Here is a 12,681-nt window from a genome sequence, read left to right on the forward strand (position 1 = left end):
GAGTTGGGGTGGGGCCGGGGGTGGGAAAGGGGCAGGGCCAGGGCCCCGTGGCGTGTCCTCTTTTTTTATTTTTTAAATATGATAACCCTAGCTTTTCCTATCCATCCACACAGCAAAAACTCTCATCCAGGCACTCATCATCTTGCGCCTTATTGCAACATCATTCTTTCTGGTCTTGACAAAGGCAATCTTTGGCCAGCTCATATCCATATTCAGTAAGATACTGAAAAGATAATTTTCTTAGTCCATTGTTTTGAATCCCTCCACCGCAGAGCCAGCCCTAGGGGTGGGTGAGCAGGGCAGCCTCTCTGGATGCCAACTTCTAGGGGTGATACAATGCTCTGCACCCAGCTGTGCATTGCTGTGGGGTTTTTGGTTGTTTTAGTTTTGTTTGCTTGGTTGCTTTTGGGGGGGGGGGTGGGGCTCAGCTGGCTAGGTGGTCAGTGGGGAAGGAACCAAAAACATTTTCAGCCCTGGGCAAAAAACTTAGGGCTTTCCCTGCTCCCATGGCTCCCCCTTCTGTATCATATCAAACATAAGCTGGCTGTCTTCACTTTTGTGGCCCTTCATGGCCTATCTGCCTCCTACCTATCCTCTCTCATTCATTATCAAGGTGTCAGCTGTCACCTCTGATCATCCCATGAAGCCAGTCTCCATTGCCCACTTGTTAAAATTTTCAAATAAGCCCCTTTGTGTTTTCTCCCATGCTGCCCCTTATGCTTAGGAGGAGCTCCCCATAAACATCCACAAAACTAACTCATTACCATCCTTCAAATCCTTCCATAAAAAAAAAAAAAACAACTCTTCTCTATCATGATGTGCACACAAAAAAAAGACAATGGTCAGGCTGCGGTGCACTGATACCACTGCCCAGCATACTGAGTAATACTATCTCTTTATTTCCTTGTACTCGCCATTTGTCTGCCTGTATCCATCTGTTGTACCTTGTCTTACACTTCAATTGTCAGGAATGGTCTTTTTATTCTGTATTTGTACAGCCTTTAGCACAGTGTGGCCCTGGTCCATAGGTAGGGCTCCTAGATGCTACGGGAATACAAATAATACATATTTATGGATGGTTTCTTTGGTGTCAGCATCCAGGTAGATACAGATCATATGCTTGGGGAAAACGGATGTGTGGTCTCTGTCTTCCTGAATTCAGACAACCTACCTCTCCTTATTCATTTTTTTCAGCATCCATTCCCCCTGCTCCCCCGTACCAGCCAGAACATACTGCAAAGTGATCACACCTACAGCCAGCACATGAGATCACTAATTTTTTGTCCAAGTTCCAGTGGTTTGGTTTTTATAAGAACCAAAAGTTCGGATTTTTAGAACAAAGTTTATCTGAATTTATACCAATTTTTTGTGCCTCAGCATACTTGAGTGCCTCTCTCTGGAAAAATCCCTTATACACTTTGTGTAAGTATTAAAATGGCAGCATTGTGTAGGAGAGAACACTGTAGGTTAATCATCATCCTTTTCCAAAATACTGGCATAGGAAAAATAGCTCAAAATTGGCAGATTAGCCTTTAGAAAAATGAGTTTTTCTACATTGTGAGGTATCAGTCCTGTTCTTGCATTATTAACCTTATTCCTTGCAGAACTAGAACCTTTCAGAAAGGAAACCAGGGATTGATAACTATTTGAAGATTATCTCCTTTCTTCATGATTGCCTCAGTCTAGATTTTTATAAATTGGATCATCTGGCTGCTTGCAATTTTTACCAGTATCCCTGAAGATATTTTTGGTCTGCAAAAGATTCAGACTGATTTTAGAATAACTTCTGTTTTTAAGAAGATGTTTTATTTTAGGCTACTTTATTTTAAAACAACTTTTTTTGTGAGTCACGAGAACTTGTCTTTTCTACAGCCTACACTATGGAAAACTTCAACAAGCTCTATCACTACAAAATATACTTTCAAAAAGGGGAGACCTTTTCTAATGGATTAGCCTGGTGCTCAGCTAAGACATCTTCAGTATCTATGCACCCCGATTTTCTCTCTTACAGAAAAGCACTTCCCTGCTCCAATGGTTTACTAAATCATTCTGCAAATCAGGGATGGAACATTTTACCACATAGTTCAGAGGGCCTCCTTTTCACATGTATAAGCAACGTTCATGACCCAGAATGAACTCGGGGCTTACAGCTGCTACATATTACATTCTCTGTTGATAACTAGTTAAGAACAGAAATCACTTAAGCAGATAACAAAAAGGCATAATTTTCCAATCACCCATAGAACACTATTAAGAAGAGAAAAACCTTAAAGATTATACAATATGGGCCAAATTTTCAGCCCACAATGCCACAAATCAGATATTGAGGTCTGAGTCACTATGGCTTTTGTACCATATGCCTAAACTGCGTCACTGTACACTCTACAACCCTGCTCCTGCAGCTGACTCAATGCAGGCAGACCTCTTCAACTGCACAGAATCAATTGCAGGAGCCAGCCCTATGACATGGATCCTCCTTTCTTTGTCCCCATTCTTGGCAAATGTTGTATCCTTGCTTGTGTGTCAAGTTAAAAGTTTAGAATACAAGGTCTTTGGGGCAGAAACTGTTTTCCTATTAATTTTCTGTAGGATTGTATGCACTATAAAATAAAGTGACAGTGATCACACTGCTAAATAACTGCAGATGCAAAATCTAGCCCTATAGGTTGTAAAATCACAATGATAAGAAAAGACAAGTAAGCCAGCCGTACATAGGTAAAGCCTCAAAAGAAGAAAAAAGGCAGAGGCCAGCCAGCATAAAAAGGGTACATAACAAAATCTGGGCCTACCTTAAGAAGAAAGCAATTCAGAAAGGTAAAAGGCATAGACACCAAATTGCTAGCAATTTTAGACCAACCTCCTGAAACATCCAGCTGACATTTGTAGAATAGTTCCTTGAGTGCTAATGGAACAGATGTAGGTCTGGTATAAAAATGACGGCAGTAAGAATAATATTGCATTGTACCAGGTTTTTTTTTTTAAATCATATTCACACAGAAATAGAAGCTCGTCTGGAAATACATCATCATTATAGGAATTAGACTTCTCATAGGAAAAAAGTCACCAATGTGAGTGACATTTATGTTGTTAATTTAGGCACATAGGAATTGTCCATATTGGATCAGATCAGATGAATATATTGTCTCAGACTGTGGTTGTTACCAGAAGCATCAAAGGAAGGTGCAAAACACAATAAAAATATAAAAGTAAAAATCTCCATACAGTGAAATCCTGGCCCTACTGAGGTCAATGGGTCATACTGGACTTCTATAGCGCTAGGATTTCACCCATAATGAATAATCATGTAATAACCTGCCCTTATGGGAAGTGTCTCCTTAGCCCTCGGTAGTCAATAGTTGGCTTGCACCATGAGGGTTCACCTTATATACATTTCTATTCTCTCTGTGACTGTGGATGTTATTAGCCATATAAATATCTAGTTAATACAAAATATTTTTGGAGCAACAGACAGCTTGCTATGCCAGTAAAATTACAATTATCCCAAACGGGGATGAGTCTCTTGACTTCTACTCCAGTACATCAAAAACTCTGAGGAGATCTGGATTTATTCAGCCTCCCCCAGACATTTGGATAACTAAGGCTATACTCTAGGAGCTGGAAACCTTTCTACACTATACAGACAAATCTCCCCTCCCACACTTTTTTCTTACACATACACATCAAGGCCCAGATTCTGAGCTGTGATCTCAGTACAGTTAATTTTGTGACCCCTGGAATCTAGGGCTAGCAGGGAAGGGTTTGGTCCTCTGTTTAAACTAGGGCAGCCTGGGGGCCACTCTAGTTTATGCTTAGCTGAACACAGCCCAAAGGGGGCCATTCTAGCACTCTGAAACAGCCAGACCGAAGAGGTGATCTCCTGCCACATTCCCTTGTCCTCAGCTATGTCCCCCCTACATCAGGGGCTAGAAGCAGGTAGAACAGAGCTGCACCACCAGCTCCACACCCACAGCTTTCTGCAGCTTCCTGCTACTCTTATAGGGGAATGACCTGATCCCAGCTCAGGTGTGCTTATTTAAGGGCAGGTCTACACTAGAAGCGCTACATTGGCGCAGTCTTTGCAAACCCTCTCCCGACGACATATCACTGGTGTGGACAGTGCTTAGGTCCCTGTCATTTGTGTTGCTCAGGGGAGTGTCTTTTTCATACCCCTGAGCGTTGTAAGTTAGATCAACTTAAGTGATAGTTTAGACCTGCCTTTAGTAACTAGGGTTTGGCTAGCCTCAGGCCTCTAGCCCTTAAGACGCAAGCCACCCTGTTACAGAATGTATTAATATAGAGGCAAGGTGGGAAAGGTAATATCTTCAGAAGAGCTCTGTGTAACTCAAAAGCTTGTCTCTCTCACCAACAGAAGTTGGTCCAATAAAAGGTATTACCTCACCCACCTTGTCTGGGACCAACATGGCTACAACACTACATGCATTAATATACACAGTTATCCATTCAGGATGGAGACTACTGAAAAACTAAGCATTTATTGCTTTTAAAAATAGCTTTTCAAAATACTGCAGGCTTCTTATTCTATTGTCTTAAGTGGCATTTTAAAGGGACCTTTACTTAGTAGTGGTAGGAAGATTGCGGTGCCAGAGCAACATGATACTTGAGAAACGTAAATGGATGGTGCTATGGCTGCGCAAATCATTAAGTGTAAGGGATTGGCTGTGACAAAGTAATGTATCAATAGTATCTCATTTCAAGATCACAGCTATGTTTATACATGGCCCTCCTGTTGATTTGAAAAAAGGCAATATTTTTGCCTGAACAGGAAAAATAAATCACAACACATACATAGACTGATGAATCCATCTGTTTCCAACAGCACTTTGATTCTGATTTTGTGACACACTGAAGAGTCAGTTCTGCACCTGATGCTATGCATACATTAACTAGACTGTGTTACAAATACAGAAAGGCACAACGGGCCCTTCAGTACTCCTCCAAAACTAGGAGTCTTCTGTAACTCCAAGTATAATGGTAGTGAACTACTCACAGGTAAACACAGACTTTACATCCCTATATTTTAATCCAGCAAGATATATAGTTAGGCAGTAAACATACAGCTTAAGTCTTTTCACAAGCAGTGAGTTTTATAAATTGGGGGTATGGCAGGGAGAGGGGAGAAAAGGAATTTTAACAAGATACAGAATTGCCATGAGCTTATTTTTGAATATTGTCTTTTTAAATGCAGTTCTCTCTGAAGATGTATTATGTAGTTCCCTAGCACACCGGTTCACTTTGTTAAATACTTATTGGCACAACAAGCTTTATTAGTGTCACCAAAATATTAGAAAAAAGACAAATCCCTCCAGTATCTGTCAAAGGTAAGTGTAATCTGTCCAGAATGGGTCTTCAGTGTCTCTGAGATTTCATTCTGAACAACCATTTGTCATTATTGTCCATTCTCGTTTCAGTAGCAGGATGAGTCACTTCTCACTGGTGAATCAGGTCAGATCTGGTTACGTCAATCTTACGAAAGGCTATTATAACTAACTCTGAACCACATCAGTGATGCAGACACTGAGGGAGGGGGAGGAGGGAGAGGAGAGAGAAATTTCTAAAAATATGATTAGACACACCAGAATTTTGTAAAGGGTCTTGTCATCACCTTGTAATTGGTACATGGGTATAAAGTAAGTATGGACAGCATGAGAGCCTCGAGAGAGCAATGTGATCTAATAAATGTCAGCGAGTAACTACAGCTAAAGCAGTAATTGCAGCAGTAAGAAAGAAAACTCAGTGTTACGGTGAACAAAATAGCTCTAATGACCTTCCACCAGCTCCTAAACTGGCTACTTGTGCACAGCTTATAAAAGACTATTGGACTGCAAAATAATCAGTTACCTAATTTTAAAGTAAACTCATCCTCCTCCAAAAAGTGAATGAATGAAACAGGAGATTGTATGTGTCCCAGAGACTGCCAGCTCAACATTTGCACCAGGTGCCACCCAATGCCCTGTCTCATGCTGCAGATGCGGGTAATGGAAGTTTAAAGTCTCCCTTCTGTGCTGTTACAGTGGGGAGAGGCATAATTACAGGGCTGTATGACGTCACTAGGAGTTTACTGGGACAGAATTATATTTGAAATTGCTCCCGGAAGTTAGGAAAGGAAGCAATTAAATATTTAATGACAACTATGTTCAGGAGCTTTCCACAAGTCTAACCTTAATCAGAAAAGGGCAGTTTTCCCCTCTCTCTTTACTGCATTTGGTGACTGTTTACTCGCTATTTCTCAGGTAAAGAGGGATTAGACCAATTGGCTGTGTACATCCCATCCTGGAATAGCCCCAAGCTCCACTGCCACAATAGTAAATAACCGAGCCTCAGGGAGGCAACCTTGGTTGTTCTTAGTTGTGAGGAGAGTCCTTCACTTCTGGCACAGTTATAGTGTACACTGTTACCGTCAGATAGAAAAGACAAATAATCAGGCCCTTACCACAGGCCCCCAAACTGGCCTCTGGGGCCTGTCAGTCATGTTCTTGCCCTGACTCCTTCCCCCTCAATTTGGGAACCCTCTAAATGTCAAAGAAAAGCTCAGCTTTCATTTGAAAGTGAAAATTAAGTTTCTAGCCATCTTCCTTGCAGACATGACCTTGAACACAGAAGTTCATTGCTAGGGTTGCAAGTTTGCCATAGTGCAATTTTTTCTGATGTTCATGGCTGATTAATGACTCTTCCTACCGCCACCCAGGTTTGGTGTCGAATACTCATAAAACGTAGCTTTCCATTTTGGCAGGAACTCAGAGCAGTTCTTGACTGTGGGGCACAGGGCTGCCTAAGCTGGTAGTGATAACACTAGAACTACCACAACCTCCTTTGCTAAGTTACCTTTGTGGCCTCTTGCCACAAACAGCATGGTTCAGCAGTGCAAGACACAGTCTAGACTAGAGACTAAAGGCAGCATTTTCAAAGGTGCCTAAGTGACTCAGGAGCCTAAGCATTTAAATCATTTAAGCAACTTTTGACAATGGAGACTGGCTGAGTAACTTAAGTGCTTTTGAAAGTTTTACCACAACACTCCAAATGCAGCTCTGACAACAACTCCCTCTATGGCCTTGGGCCGGTCACCAAGTAACCACTCTGCCTTAATTTCCCCATCTCTAAAAGGGAAACAATTCTAATTATTTACTTCACAGGGGCCTCATTATGGCAATTAGTGTGCTCCATTACAATTCACCAGAATGCATGCAAAGCTCCCCAGTGACTAAGGGCCCCTTGCTTGCCAAGGTCCAGGCTTTTCATATAAAATGAGTCCATTAAGACTGAGCAGTGCTCAAGAGTTCTCCCTACCCCAGCTCTGCTCCTTGTTATGTGCCAACAGTGGCCAGAATCAGACACCTAAAAAATTAGTTTGTAAGCACATCCCAAAATAATGAGGCTGCCTCTACTCCAAGGCAAAAACAGAAAGGCTCCTTTTTGATCTAGGAGCTATTTAAATCCATGTAGACCCTTTCCCCCAGGAACATGTAGCTACTGCTACTGACCTTTAAAACTTTAGGGTTTAACAGCCTGAAACCTCTTCCAGAGCCACTCAGTCTGTCCCTCCTACAGCAGCAGCAACAACAAAAAGTCTTTATTTACCCCTGCCTCCTCCTTTTATTTCTTATTCCTAGGTGTCCACAGCTGGAGGGCATTCTGCCTAGGAGCTGCAGTGTCTGCAGGATGATGCTAGTCTAATGAAGTCCATTAACCCCTTCCTGTGCCAGCAATCATAGGGCATGTATACCTTATCTCAGTCCAAACACTACTCTATGTATTGGAAGACAACAAGAAGGAGAAAAGACAAACAGAAAGAGGAAGTCTGGAATATACATTAGAAACTTATTTATCTGGATGAGCTTTTTGTGGATCCTGATTCCAATTTTGTGGATCAGCCCTAGAAGTGGAAGCTATAACAGAAGAAGGGTGGGAAAAACCTAGTTTTTCTCCCTGGCTTTCCCCCATTCTCAAGTACTTCTGAATAGTGATTTCTTGGGAGTTCTCTCTTCTGATGGTCTGGGCCTGAAGAAAGGCAACTGAGGCAGATTAGCAGGGCCTGCGTAATCCATGCTTCAGCAGTCATGGTCTTTGCTGCAGAATGCACCCTTTGCTCCAGAATCTAAACTTTTAAAAAAAATTATGCTTCTAGCTCTCAAAGTTGCAAAGAAAAATATGAACTGCATATAAAGCGATCAGCATTATTTTCCTGAGTCTTCAGGTGGCATGAAATGATAGATCTGAAAAGTGTGAACTTCCCCATTCATCGCAATGTTGTGTTAACTCTAAAACCTGAAAATGACTGTTTCAGTGTTAACATTGTTACCTACTTCTCTGCTGATCATTTCACCAGAAACATATAGCTAATGTGCTAATCCCAAACTGCCTCCCATGCCTTCTCTTCTCTCACCCTGATACTAAAGCCTCCAGCTTCCCCTTACATCTTTTATAATACTGTTATGCACTGTCAACATAAAAATCTGTATCACATTGAAAACTGAAAATGTGGAATGGCACAACCAGAAACACTTAAGAATGCTATCCACAAAAGGCAACATGCTAGGCAGAGAGCCCCCTAGGCTAGCTAATGGGAGATACAGATGACAGGGGTGGGTTCTGAGATCCGCCCTTTCCACAGAGCTAGGCACCTAATCCAGCTGAAGGGAGGTTCCTATCTCTGTTTGCCATCCACAGCTGAGAACCCTGCTCCTGGAGTCAGGTAGCTCAGGTACCTAAGGTGTTTCTTTGAAAAACCACTGGAGGAGATGGTAGTTCCCTTATTATTTTTAGGCCAGTAGTTAGACCACTCACCCAGTGTGGGGGAGATCGAGATTCAATTCCCCTCTTTGCCTGGTGGGGAGAAAGGATTTAACCTGGTCTCCCACCTTTCAGGACAGTGCCCTAACCTCTGGACCATGGGATATTTGGATGGGGTTACCCTCAGTTTCTCCTGCTAAAGTTGTTCCACTTTGGATAAATAATTAAATAGTCATTGTAATACGGAGACTGGACCCTAGGTCTCCAATCTCCCATGCAGGTGCTCTGCCAGGCTCTAGTCATTCTCTCAGGTTCTCTCTCTGTCCCAATGACTATTTAAGTATCACGATCAGGCCCCATAGGCAAGTTGGGTGAAGGAGCATCTATCCTCTGCTGGTTTGTGCATTGCAGTGGGGCTTTAGTGTGAGGTAGGGGTCCAGCTTCCTAAAGTGAGGTAGCAGCGTGCATGCCCACAAGCAGAAATTCAGGTGCCTAGGGAACTTTTACAGCAAAAATTCAGGTGCTGAGTGAGTTTACACTAGGGTGACCAGACAGCAAGTGTGAAAAATCAGGACAGGGGCTGGGGGGTAATAGGAGCCTATATAAGAAAAAGACCCAAAAATCGGGACTGTCCCTATAAAATCGGGACATCTGGTCACCCTAGTTTACACACCCACAGGGTTAGGTGGCAGCCGAACAGAGGTTTTGTGGATCAGTAGTGCCTAAAACTGGGACTTAGGTGCCTCAATCTGGGATTTAGACACCTATGTCTCTTTGTGGGTCTGGGCCAAAGCAGCTGCACGTTACAGACACCTGTAGTCATGCCAGCTTGCTGAAGCGAGGTCTCAGCCATGAAGAGCTTAAAATTTAAGGCCCTAGTCCTGCAACCCTTATTCATGTGATTTTACTAGAACTACTCCTGCATGTAAGTGTTTGGAAGAGCAGAATCTAACTTTAGAACTGTTAATTCTTGCATGCAGTTTAGTTCTCTGCCTATGCATCACTTAAGAGTCATTATGAGGGCTTGTGTGGGACTTACACATTGCACAGTCTTTGGAATGGCCATCAGCACAGTAGTAAATTTGCTGGGCTTTACGTAAACACTCCCAAGTGGCAGTTGCTAATTACTGCATTACAGTTGTCTTTTTCACATACTACACTTAAAAATGCCACTTTTTAATACACCTCTACCCCGATATAATGCTGTCCTCGGGAGCCAAAAAATCTTACCGCGTTATAGGTGAAACCGCGTTATATCGAACTTGCTTTGATCCGCCGGAGTGCGCAGCCCTGCCGGAGCACTGCTTTACCACGTTAGATCTGAAGTCGTGTTATATCGGGTCACGTTATATTGGAGTAGAGGTGTACATCTATATGGATAGTGATTTTTTGTAATGTTCTCTGTGCTTACAAGGACAAGTAAACCAAACCTGACTTCAGAAAACCTGCTTCCCAGAATCAGTTGCACATAATACCAATGTTCCAGAGAGAGTCCTTAAACACTACCCCAAGATTTTATATTTACTGAAATATATTCCAGCACAACTATAGTCCAATATTAAAATATTAAAATATATTATTGAACCCACTCCCAAGACAACACTGAGAAAATAAAAATGGCATCACCATTACATTATTCACAGACAATAAAACATTATTCTCCAACAAAATGTCTCAGTAGCTGAAGCCCTCTCCTGATTCTGCACATGCTACAATATGTGAACTTATATGTATGAGCATGAAAAGTGCAAACTCATTGGTGGCTGCAGAATGCTGTATCCGCCATTATGCTTTCCTCCCCTGAAGAGTTCTGTAAGGCTCTTATGACTGTCTAGCCTTGCAGTGCCATAAGATCATAGGACTCAATTGTGTGCACTTCAGCGCAATCTGACTAAATACTTAAGCATGTGCTTACCTTCAAGCCTGTGAGCTACTGAAATCAATGCAACTACTCATGTGCTTAAGTGCTTTGCTGGATCAGAACCAGGACCAGAGTGTTCCGCATCTTTCAAGATCAAGCCCCAAATGAGTTTATGACAGGTTGTACATTCCCGACATTGACCAAAGAGAGTCTTCTATCTTGGCAATCCACCCTTGCCTCCTCTAAAATTGTATTATATCCCCAGGATATATATTATTTGTATTATAGTAGTGCCTAGGTCCCCAGTCACAGACTCAGTCCTCACTCTGTTAGGCACTGTATACAGAACAAAAAGATGGTCCCTGCCCCAAAGAGCTGACAAAACTAACTAAAATGAAGGAAATATTCATCTCCTCTGTGACCGATTAGAAACTGTGAGCAGCTGCACACAAAGCACAGCATGTTCTAGTGCTCTACTATGTATAGCTCTCTAGAGAAAGCATGCAAGAGAACACCAAGCTCCAATGGATGGACAAAAAGTTCTCCATAGCAAAACACACAGGTAAAGTCTTTGTTTAAATACATGAGCCTGTTCCCCATCTGCAGCATTGCTAGAGAATTAGTCCAGCCTAAATTATTCCTAATCAGTAGGGTGACCAGATAGCAAGTGTAAAAAATTGAGACGGGGGTGGGGGGTAATAGGTGCCTATATAAGAAAAAGCCCCCAAAATTGGGACTGTCCCTATAAAATTGGGACATCTGGTCACCCTACTAATTAGGCACTACAATCCTCAGGAAGAGGAGAATTTATTACATGACTTCTCTATGTCTTAAGTCATTTTACAAGTCTTTGGATGAGCTCTGAGTAAAAGCATCCTTGTCTTGTTTTTTTCTTTTCATATTTTATTTATTCACCAAAGCACACACTAAAATACAGAAAATATTATTGTTTTTTTAAGAGTACTTCTATAATTTGTTGCTGAGCCAGAACAAGTTTGCATAAAAGGTGAGAAATATTTTTAATTGACTTGAGCATTACACATTGCATTTGTGGATTACATGCTTTTCTCAAGAAGCATAAAGCTGGTAACTTAGAATAGTTTTTCTCACAAGAACAAAATACTGTATATCATGATTCAGTGCAAATTGTTAGTACTCATGGCCTGATTCGCCTCTCTGTTACACTAGAATAGCTTCTCTGCCTTTAGCTGATTTACTCCAAGTTTACACCTGTGTAGGTCAGAGGAGAATCAGACCCTAAACCTTTAGCATATGTGCATTATTTCTGCCTACAAAGCAATACTAAAATGAATAAAAAGACAATTTGTATTTTACACTGTGCCAACTAATGATTAAACAAATAAATGCAACACTAATGTTAGTGTATGGAATCATTTTCATTTTGTAGCCTTGCAACATACTTCTGAAAAGAAATGTAGTGAAAAGTTACTTTTTTTTGTCATACAAAGTAAAATTGCTGTAATTTGTTAGAGAGCTACATATAGAGTGGCTGATTCTTCACCGATTGTACCTGTGTAGTCATTTACACCTGGGCTGAACGCAAAGTGGGTGTAAAATACAGTACATCCAAATCAGCAAATCCTCTCTTGCATGGGGTTATGTTTTTTCACACTCACTGTGCAAATGACAACATAAGGCACAAGGCACTTTGAGGTTTGAACTTTAGCTACACTAGAACAGCGCTCAGTTCTTCTGAGCATGGAGCCAAAGATGGCTTTATATCTTCTCTCTGCTGCCCAATCCTTGGGCCAGCCAGGGCCTGGATCAGACCCTGACACAGGTTATAGCAGCCTCAGGGCTGCTTTAAATTGCACCCAACTGCAATGTTCCCCAAGAGACTTAAAATTAAGTATTACTCAAATGCTTTGCTGAATTAGGGCTTTAATCAAAGCCAGGATCTGGTTCTTTATGTTTACAAATGAATATAAAAAATACCTATATACTAGTTAACTATATATAGCCAGGGGGTGGTTTGTTCTGTAATTTTGTGACCAAGCAATTTTCCACAGAATCCACCCATTGGGGTAGAATTGTGCTGGAGAATCTAACCT

The 12,681-nt window shown here is 41.7% G+C and overlaps 1 protein-coding gene across 1 annotated transcript in view; it reads right to left on the reverse strand.

Annotated features, from left to right (window-relative positions):
- Positions 1-12,681, reverse strand: part of PDE8B (phosphodiesterase 8B) — a 144,239-nt gene that overhangs the window by 80,367 nt on the left and 51,191 nt on the right. The window lies entirely within an intron of this gene.

The sequence above is a fragment of the Terrapene carolina genome, unplaced genomic scaffold, assembly GCF_002925995.2.
Source record: "Terrapene carolina triunguis isolate 2854851 unplaced genomic scaffold, T_m_triunguis-2.0 Scaffold69, whole genome shotgun sequence".
Classification (NCBI taxonomy): domain Eukaryota; kingdom Metazoa; phylum Chordata; order Testudines; family Emydidae; genus Terrapene; species Terrapene triunguis.